Raw genomic sequence first — 11,574 nt, 5'->3', positions numbered from 1 at the left:
TTTTGTCTATTATCGGTCAGGCAACTAGAAGCCTGGTCTTTGCTCCAGTGTTGAAATGGCCCACAGTTTCTTCATAAGAAATATTTCCTGTCACTTAGCAGCACCCCCACTCTCCCATCGCAACCCATGCTCATCAGCCATGTCTCTGTTACCATTTCCTCATTTGTTGTGTCTCCACATTGGCCAAGCTTGTCGTCCCCTCGAGAGACTGCTTCACTCATGACTTCCACTGTTGTGTCTCGGCAGTCCTCTGCCCTTTGCACAAACATATCGATCACTTCCACCTCTCCTCCTTTGTCACCTTTTCTGTCCTGGGCTAAAAATACATTTTCACAACCAATCCGTGTCACCAATGACCACCTCCAATCCTCTCTCCTTCATCCTTTGACCCCTCTCCTTCGGCTTTAATCCTTTTCATATTTCTGTCTCGAATGTTTGTTTTATCAAAATCCGTCTCGCGACCTCCTAAAGACTCTGCGACCTTAAGATACCACTGTTGTTATTCTGAGGTCAGAGGATCTCCTGTGCATTTGGGGACATGTTTTCGCATTGGATTCCTTTGTGAAAAAACCCACAAATGCACTGACTTCTAATAAATGCTGATTGCTGTGTTATTAGGTTCCTTCAGCTCATAAAAACATGACAGCCCCTAGATGTTTACAGATCCAGGCACTTTACAGGGGTCAATAAAAGGAAATTGCTGCTCAAAGAAGGAGTGGGGGTATGACTGAAGACATACAACTCGAACAATGACCTGGTCTAAACAAAAAATAAATAACCCGGGCCCTCACAATTGTACCATGAAGAAAGCCCATTGTCTTTGTTTAATTGTATAGCGAGGCTCAGTCTTCTGTCCAAAAAGTGTGTCTTAACTCTGCCCTCATTTACCCTCATTGATGAAATCTCACCTGTGATCCTCTTATCTCTGTGACAAGACATGACACAAGACACAATAACAAGCGCGAAGGTCACCGCAAAGACACTGCTTTACTCTTGAAATAACAAGTTTTGGTTTCATAAGGCTGAAGTAGTAGCAATATTGTCCAGATCAGTGGACCACACGCACACCCTTGGTAGTACAAGAAAGGTCTATTTACGGGGAGGCTTTCGGAAAGTCGCAGAGAGCAAGGCCTCAACTGAAGTGTCTCAGTCAAGGCAGCGCAGCGGAAGGGTCACCTGATGGCCAGCGCCGTCTGTTCCACAGGGTACTTAACCCGGGATGAGTAGCTAATGGAGGGAGTCATCCAGAGCAGTCATCCAAAGTGGACTAACCTAACTGATTTAAATAGGCATCCACTCACAAATGCATGGATAAGCATGGAAGTGCTGAGTGCTACCACGCCAACGGTGAACAAAATAACACTCAACAATATCCTTAGAACCAGTTTTGGTGTGCACTGAGGGGATAGTTTAGGGAGCATAAAATCAAGAAGAAACACATGATTTTTAATATTAAACCTTTGATTGTCTGTGACTGGGATTTTATCTTTGCAGGATAAAAGAAACAAAAGTATAGTATGAATCTTAGAAATGTTCGGAAGAGTGTTCAAAGAATAACCCGACACTGATTTAACCACACTGACATAAGTAAGTAAGTAGTCGACGTAAAACAGGGGGAAAACATGCAGTAAAAAACTCGACAACATATTAAATCTGATCGCACTGTAACGAAAAGCGAGCAGTGATAATAATAAGCTCTGATGGGGCCCTCTTATGGCCCATCGATTTCCAATAGCTGAGATCATAGAAAGCTGGGGGGGTAATTACACTGTGCAAGCAGAGGTCGTCCTGAGCAAATATCATTATCATCAGATTAGAATGAAAGGCTGGCGCGGGTCGAGCACATCGGGGTGAAGGAGACCCAGAGGAGAAGCTTCTCGGCACACATCTCTGACCCTTCATCTGTCTCAATGTCCCCACCTTGCTCCCACCTCCACGGGTCAGCCCTACATCACACTGACACAAACAAGGGGGGGGGGGCAGGTGACCAAGGCACAGCCATTCATCAGTGAGAGACAAGGCATATGATGAGGATGATACCTCGGAGAAGCAAACAGATAAACAAGGGAACAACAACAAAAGGAACGTGTGCTCAGTGCAGAGCTGATATGGGGCAGCTACACCAGGAGGTACAGTGTTTTCTTTGGCAGTGGATAAAAGTTTCATTATGGATTTTTTAAAAATCTGTATGGAAACCAGATTGCAGGCTGGTTTGTTGAAAATGTTTGGGTCTTTGGGTAAAATTGCCTTCTATAGTCAAGAAGAAAGAAAGATCTGCTAACATAGATTCTCCTCTTTTCACATCCTATCTATTGTACCAATATAAATACATATTTATTGATTGATGTATTTATTATATCTATTTATTTATATTATAAGTTCCCCGAACCCAGTGGCATCTTCAAACTGTTCATGTTGTCCAATCAACGGTTCCAAACCGAAGGATATTTCTCTTAAAATTATTTAAAAGACAAAATGCTGTTGAGGAAGCTAGAGCTTTGTTTGCTTCATATATGACTTAAAAGCTCCCTGATAATCAACTACAATAATCAACTGATCCACTGTTAATTTAATACAAATATAATGGTAGAAGCTCAAAATGTGGTTTTATTATGAAAAGATATACAACCCGTTTTTATTTCTACCATTAAAAAAAGAAGCAATTCTATTCCACATGTCACTCACATAAAGAATCAGTTTCCTGTATGCTGTTTGGTACATCAGATATGCCAGTTTTATGAATAACGTAACATGTGCATAGGAAATAAAGGCAAAACTGGCAGTGCATAGCTAGTTTTGATTGTAACTGTCAGGGCCTGACCCTATCAAAGTAAAACAGAATAGAGTTGGTATAAAAATGCACATTTTAAAATATGCATACATTAAAAGCAGAATCCTCTCCCTTTCTTTCCAAGATGTCATTTGTGGTTCAAACGAAGTGTGAAGAAGTAGATGAACCAACCACAGATGATTAGGTGGGTGGGAGTCCCAGCAGGCCCGTGTCACCTCACCCATCTTCCCTCACCCTGGGTACTCCTCCACTGCCTATCCCTCATATGCGAACGCAGAGATCCTGGGTAGCCCGGCGAGAGGTTGCGAGTGTCACTCTTACGAGCCTCTGACGTCTCTATCTGCGCTGCTCAGTGTGGGAGCTGGCCCGGGCCACCTACATTAACATAAACAAGGCGTGCTGCTGGGGTCCGCCTGTCAGGGGCTGTCACCGCCGAGGACGGAGGAGAGACGCCTCTGCATTAACCTCCAGGCTTATCTCACTCTCTGTGCGTCTCACAAAAAAAAAGTGGGGATTAGTGCTCAGTCAGGAATTGCTTTTGGGTCCTTGTCACTCCTGCACGATTATTGAACTCCCACTTCTATACTCAGACTATTATTCTCATCTTACTCTGCCACTTCCCCAAAGGGAGGGAATCCCTTGGGTTTTAAGATGGCAACCCACTGAATCTCTGTGTCTTTTTTGATTTTAGTGACACCTTTGGTAAGAAGTTGTCACTACAGTGATTTATGTGTTCACGTCAGCCAATTAAATTTTTAAGTAATTATTCTCATGGGTTGTTCTAAAATGTGCATGAATCTTTCATGCAAATGAACAAATTTGGCGTTCTACCACTAACAGAAGTGCATGAAATATCCCCAACAATAATGAGACCTGACCCAAACAGTGGTGAACCTGAATAGACCCAGACAGAGAAGGAAGACCATCACTGGGACCAGCATGATGCTTCACCAATTAATGATTATGACCACTACTTGATCAGAGCTGATAGCGATACATATTGACACACTGACCCGAGACCTAACGCAACCTCTACTTTTCAGTTTCATTTACTGAGCCTACTATTGGAAAAAGTTTTCATCTGTCCAACATTACAAATGTCATGAAGAGTAGCTGAATAAACGGCTCTATGGAAACACAGTGGACTGTACTGTTGTAGAAGTTTGAAAAAAAAGAATAATAACTCTAGGGCCACTTACAAGGATTTTACAGAGCTTGCAACTGCAAAAGCTAGTGACAAGGAAAGATTTTTCATTAAACTAATGCGTTGAATAACTCAGTTTCTCCTCTTGTCTGTTCAGCCATGGTGGTTCTCAATGCCTTTTTTCGTCAAGAGACATAAGGGCATGATAACTCAGAAAACTTCAGATTTTATCTCCTGAACTTTGGCTATACAGTTTGCAAAATGACTTTCTTTCTCCTCCATCACTGCTGAGGCGAATCTACACCACCACTGCCTAAGTGTTCGTTCCGCAGATTCTTGACAGCCCTGCGTTGGTGATTTACGTGGATGATTTTTTTCCTGTACCATTTCTGTGGAGGTGCGCACCCCCGGTGTCACCAACAATGAGGTAGCATGAAGGGTGAAGGCGTTCCAACTTCTCCATGGTGAGCACAGGCTGACAGTTGCCTGCTTCCCTGGCTGAAATAGTAGGCAACAGTTAAGTTCTTCCTCTTCCCCACCCTCATCTTCCTCAGCTTGTATGTGTACGGCCAACATGGCTCTTGGCCAACAAAAGACTGCAGCGCTGTACGGCTGCAACATTGTGAGAGCCTAATCCATATCTCCAGACCTCAGGCCTAATCAAACAGACTGAATGTAGGGAAGGAGTCAATAGCTGCTTAATTACTAACGAGAGTAATGACAATAACAATCACATTCCTTTCCGGCTGACGTAATTAAAGGAGGCATGAAAGGCATACCGAGGGAGAGCTGCCTCCAAGCAAGGCAGCAATTAGGGCAGAAGCTGAGGAGGCAGCTTGTGGCAAAGACATGAGATGAGCTGCAAACACTGTCTCAGCCTTGTCTTTCGTCTAACACCTTGTCCTCCTTTCAGGCATCAGTATCATCAGCTGGTGCCATACACTGACAGCACTGGGCTTCATTATATCTGTCCTGCCCATCGGTGGTGTGAAACTGTTGTTCAACCGGCTTTCTCCAGCATGTCGCTAGCGGCTGCCATGTTTAATGACCCTCCTCCTCCTGCATCCAACACTCAGTAGGCACAGCATGAGACATGGGGAAACACTCAATTTCTGTAATGGCTTGAAATGGAGTAAATATCACTCGCCCCCCTGCATTTGTTACTCATTCAAGCCCCGTTATCACTTGCTGCCTAATTTCCTGGTGCACTGACAAAGGCAGAGGGCGTTTCCATGGAGAGGGAACCCTTGCGGTTTTCGTGCTTCTCTCAACTTGGCACTCTGTTCATTTCACAGCAATTATCCTGAGTCATTCCACACATTCTGCCACAGAAACTCAAGGGAAGGACCTTTCAGCTAATTGCTTTCAAATGGAAATAAAAAATAATCACACGGCTACTTTGTCAAAATTACTCCTGTTATGCAGCATTTGGTGTGGGAAATTGATGTGGGATTCCTTTTAATGTCCCATTTACAATGCCTCCCGCTCTATTTCCAGATGAAAACCTTTCTTTAAATGCATTTGGGATGAAGCCCTGACACTGCATGCAGCATGATTCTTCGGTTTCTCAGAAACCACAATGTTGGCGTGGACAACTTTTTTAACAAAAGTTTTTGACCCTAAATGTTCAGGTCTATTTTAGAAGCTTGCATCACTATTCAATGTATATAAATGCTGATATCAATTTATAATTAACTTAATATTTAATTATGTGTTTCATAGCTATTGACTTTGTCAGTATACATACAGCACACAAGTGGTTTTTCTTTTTGGTTTAGTCTCTGAAGCAGGAAAATTAATGCTACGGTTTCTTTTCTGCTAATATACAGTATTCTATTTAGAAAATACAGATTAGACAGCATGTTGCATACAGTAATTAAAATGAGCAAAGTATCAGTATGTATGAGATGCCAATGTGTGTTCAATATGTTTGTAAAATACAAAATGTTGGCAAAACAACCCTAAACTATTATGGAGATGCAGCTGCTGAAGAACAAACACATTGAAGATGCTCAGGGTCTGAAATGTTTCCAGCAAACTGCGATGCAGCCACATCTATTGGACAGCCACAGCTAGGCTCAGTCTTTGGAGATCTTCTCGTTGTATAACAGCAAGAGCACTCAACCCTTTACCATGAAGTTTCCTTTTTCAATTTATGCTCAGTTCAAACATACACTTCCATACTACTCTGGAGTAGCCTAAAACTGATACGTTTGGAAAAGCTGGCAGCATTTTAGTATGAAAACTTTCAGGGTTGCATTTTAGTCTGGACGAGAGATCTTTGAAAAGGATGACGCAGACACCCATGTTCGCTACCTGATTGGGTCTTATGAGTTATGACATATTCTTCCCTGATTTGTGGCTTTGATGGTTAAACAATCCCGGTACTGCTCTAATATGTCACTGCATTTGCTTTGAGACAACTCCAAATCTGTGTTTTCTGCCCCCCATGGCGGGGCGACCTTATACCCGTGTGACTTTCAGTAACAGCTCCACCTCGTTTTCAGTCCAAGCAAAGAAATCTCTGGTCTTAGATTTTGCCAATGCTGTTCCTTATTTCTAGTATTTTCTGCAACTGAAAACCAACTGCAGTGTAAACTATCTACTCACCATATTCACCATCTGGGAACCAGGAATGTCTGTAGAAAATTACCAATCCATCCAGTAGATGTCACTTTTCACTAACTCTGAGAGAACTCTGAGCTTCTGCTGGTGGTAGATGAAAAGTTATGGGATCAAAGTCATTACGATTCCTCCTTTAGGCAGTATAAATACCTGTATCAAATATCGTGTCCATCCAATACTTGTTGGAAAATGAGGAACAACAAGACTTCGGAATAATCATCAAAGTCAGTAGGCTTCATCTGTGGGGAATATGAATGTCTGCACAGGATGGCAATTAATCCAATAGTTGTTCAGATATTTCAGTCTGGACAAAAGTAGTGCACATGCTGTCCAACCAGCACTATCTTCCTTAAAGCTATGCTGCCACTGTGGCAAAAAATGAAGATAAAATCTAGACTAACTTCAACTGTGAAAAAAAATATATGTACACATACACACACATATACACACACACACACACACACACACACACACACACACACACACACACACACACATACATATACTATTTATTAATATAATATTTATTTGATATAGATATATATATATATATTTTTTTTTTTTATCAATACATGTAATATGAACTGCAACAAACTATTCTTCCGGGCTTCATATTTTTTTGTGTTTGAAGGCTGGCAGGCAGGCAGAGTGGTGCTGATGTGTTGACGTATGGTGGGAGGCAGGAAGAGGCAGCTGCTGTTCATCTCCATGAGCCATGAGAGGAAGGCCACTCTGAGAGGATGAGTGGAGAGGGGCATTTCAGAAGATCTCTGAGTCAGAGCGAGTGGGGAGGCATCAGGATATTATTAGGGAGGTGTGCCTGCTCCCCTGCTATTATTGCAGAAATAAATGGTTCTGCATCTTTAGACCGAAGACACACCTGCCCTGTGCCGTTTCACCAGGTATTACATGTGAGATGCAAAAGAGATTTTATACTATTAAACCTATAATTCCCATCAGATTATAGGCCTAATGACAGTTTTGATTGTTGCGAAAGAGACAAAAGTAACCAGGATGAAGCATGTTCACCACTGAGGCAGAGTAATGTAGCTGCTAGCCACCAGAGTGAGGAAGATTTTTTTTTTTTTTTAAAGTGAGGAACATGGACCTGAATCTTTGTTCAACATTCACTACAGTTAATTCTATTATCGCCTTGTCTTCAGGTACATTTTAGTAACCTGGAACAGTTACAATATATAACAGAGCCTCTAATAAAAGACACCCAACTGAAGGTCTGCTTTTTTTATTCTCATGAATTCCTCAGCTGACTGAGACTATGTATTATCTCAAGTGAAACAGCCACACTGCACTTAATCTCTAGTTTAAATGCACTTAAATAAATGATTGAATGTATAGCGCAGGAACCGAAATGTCACTGATGAGCTCCTTTTTGAAGCTTTGTGTAAAACATAAAGGCAGAAACGAAAATGTTAATGAATTGTCTGAGGAGTAGAAGATCAGAGGAGCCAAACGAATTTCATATCACACCTAAAGACCTGGCATTTAATTAAAGTGGCCTGAAAAATGGCTGCCTGGTTGGCTGACAACAGTTTCTCTTGAAGCAAATTAAAGAAATCAATTACTGCCGTGTGAAAGTGTAATGCCAGCACATCGGAGCCCCACAGCGCCACAATGAGACACCAGGCCAAAGGGAGAGGAGCGAGGAGGAGGGCGCCTCCACTGTGCCACATCTGACTGGCTCGGCTACAGAGTTTATCACATCAACCTGTTACAGGCAACAGAGCCTGAAAGGGCCCACGCGCTGGAATGAAGCCGCAAATCAGCCTAGCTGCCTCCACAAGCCTGAGCCTCCTCCACTCTGCTCTCAGTTCTTACTCATTCTCTCACCTTCAGTCTCCCGCTCTCTGTCTCTCACACACAGTACACACATGGAACACAGGCTAAGGTTACAGATATTCCAGGGTGGTAATGGCCATTTACTGTATACTGCATATTGCATCTTGGCTCTTCATTATTGTCCACTACTCTACAGATTTCTCTTGAAGCCTGCAATGCAATTTAATATGAACATATTTGCTTCCCACTTTTTTCATTTCATTTGTCTGTATTCATGTTATGTTGTTGCCCTTGCAAATCAGGAGGAGGCTGATTGTAGAGGACTATCTCCACCATCAGGCCAAAACTTCCACGCAAATAATCAGAATAAATATAAAATTCTAAAAGAAACGTTGTAATGAAATTCACTAAGAACATTCGTGCTGCCCAGGATGAACCTTTTGGGGACTAGTCCCAGCCTCCGGGCAACCTGTACATCTCAGGCTACTGGTGAGTCTCTAGAAACAGCATTATTGTTGGTATGTAGTTTGTTTGGTTACATTTTGTGGGGTGTAATAATCACTACAGCCAGGTGGTGCTGGCAATGCTTTGGACTCTATTCCAAAAACAAAGGATACGTCTGGCATTATTACATATTTTAATTTTCTTGTGGTTAAAAAATGAAAATGTCAATACTGTGACCTCCTACGCCATCTGTGGCTATCAAGCCCAATGGCACCTACTAAAGATGTAAATCTAAAATAACTAACAAATATATATAAATACGTATTTTCTATAAAAAAAAATAAAAAAAAGGCTGTGCAATTTCCTCAAACAGCTGGGCACTGTAATTCTTCAGCAAACATTACTCAGAATGAAAGTAGTTCATTTTTGGGAGACTATTTTACACAGGTGCCACTAGTGGACAATAAGGTGTCCTTATTCCTTTATTTTAAGGTCTTTGCAGCTTTATAAAATCTGCTGATTTTAAAACAGTCAGATTAGATTTGGATTTTAAATCCAATTTTACAATGAAAATGTTGCTTCAGGAGATTTTTGATCCAGACAAAAAATACATAAATGTGAGTGCTAATACAGAATTAGTACTGAATAGTGTTTTTTGGCATGAAAAAGGTCAATCAAGATATTCATAAACAAAATGCATCATATTACCACTAAATGTTGCTTTTCTCTTATCTCTGAACTATCCAGCTCTTATCACAGGCAATAATAAGCTGTAAGCTTTAAGGTAAAAGTTCAATTCAACTGTTTTCTAAAAGTACAGTATAATTTACTGTATGTTTATGGTATCTTTTATGGTTTAAGTTTAGCTAATCATTAACCAAGTGTCATATTTTCCCCGTTCTGATTTACCAATAAATAACTGTTGGACAGTGAAGCTCAACAACAAGCAAAAAAACAGAACAGTCATATTTACTTGACAGAGTGCTCAGAGAGCGAATAAGGAATTAGTGAAGAGGAAAGTTGATTTGCTGTAGGTTAGCAACTGTTAGATTCAGGATGCAGATGGACTGAAAAGAAGATTACTACATGCTAGTGGCCTGTTGGAGTAAGAGCTACTATATTATAGGAATATCTGCTGTCACATTCCTGCTGTTCGATTTTAATACAGTATGTTACATACACTGTGCCAGTCAGCCGGAACTGACTACCACCCTCTCTAAATGTTAATCTCATTGTTATCAAATCAAAGTCAACACACACAACAGGTGCAGCACTCGCATATAGGCTTTGTCCAAGGGTAGAGACAGAGACTCAAGGTCAGTTTGAGTATAAGTACAGTTTGATAAAGTGCTTACATGGATGTTAGATTGTTAATGCTACTCCTAGTTGGCAACAACGACACTGGATATGAATAAAACAGATTGATTTTATTTCTTTAAAAAGCTGATTTACCTGTCTATGCTAGCCTTGTGGTAAATCTCTGACCCTGAGCCCTGCCCTAAGCTCCATGCTGTCATCACATGTTGACCATATGTGGGTGTTTACAGTACTGGGCCAGAAAATTACACACCTACATTAACACAAAACCAAACACACGCACACATTCAAACCCTCCTCATTCTTCATCAGTTTCAGCATGGCTTTTTGACAGGTGTGAAAGAGTGCTCTCCTTGCAGCACCACAGCCATTGCACCTAAGCTGTTGCTGAAATCTGGTCTGTTTCCCTAATAAGACTGTTCAATGAGAGGGGCCTGCTGGAGGCTGGAGGCCTGATCCACTGTGGATCAGCACAACTCACAACCTGCCAAATACTGAGTGTCGTATGAATGCTGTTCTTACGCCACCATTAGGGATTAGCCAGTTATGTTCAATGGAAACACTCAGTGCCAGTGCAGGAAGCCGGCCCTGAAGAGCTATCTGGGTGTGTAAAGGAGATTTTCACTAATTTCAGAGTGCTGGAACAGTACATCGAATGGAGTCTGTAGCAGAGGTCAGTGGTGAAGGACCTATTTTTTGGCATAAACCTACAAGAACTACCTTTTTGACCACTTGGGGGGCAGCAGGAAACAAGCTGTGAACACATCATTGGCATCATTACCTTTTAGGTTCATATAGTGAAATTGTTAGCAGTTACTCATATGTATGTGTATTTTTGCACTGTCACCCTGGAGACTGCACTAACCCCTGAGGGAATAGCTGATGCTGTTATGTAGCGGATCAACTAATGCGGATCTTAATAAACATACAAGCAACCACAACTAGCAGTTACAGAACAACATCATTCATGTGGATGTGTGTTTCTGGTCACTTGATAAATCTAAGTCCAGGATTCAGTCTCTTTTAGCTCTGTTTTAGCTTTTGGTCTCTACAAGCTCCTGAGGGAAATATGTGGCTCTTTAGCTGCTAAATGCTTCAGTATGTTCACCAGTTAGTCTCTAACTGTGTCTGTCTTCTGTTTGGTGCTGAGCAGGAAACGCTGAAAACAGCTGCCTGCTGCTGCTGGAAACAACATTATGAGAGCGGTGAGAGTGAACCACAACAGTAACGCTGCGAGACAGACAGCTAAACAAAGAGCTGAAACTCCCTATTAAGCTCCATGAAGCCGAGGGGAGCTGCAGACGGAGGTCATAATTCTCTTTAGGTTCGTTACTACTAACCCTTTTCACATTGTCACATTGTTTTCACATTGTCATTTGATACATTGTACAAATATTGGTTATAGCCACATAAATTAAAAGCAGCAATACTGTTTATGGGAAAATACCCTGATAAA

This window comes from Seriola lalandi, unplaced genomic scaffold (genome assembly GCF_002814215.2).
Source record: "Seriola lalandi dorsalis isolate HSWRI2012SDOR001 ecotype SW California unplaced genomic scaffold, Sedor1 jcf7180002052136, whole genome shotgun sequence".
NCBI classification, from domain to species: Eukaryota; Metazoa; Chordata; class Actinopteri; order Carangiformes; family Carangidae; genus Seriola; species Seriola lalandi.
Note: the sequence above shows the minus strand (reverse complement) of the source record.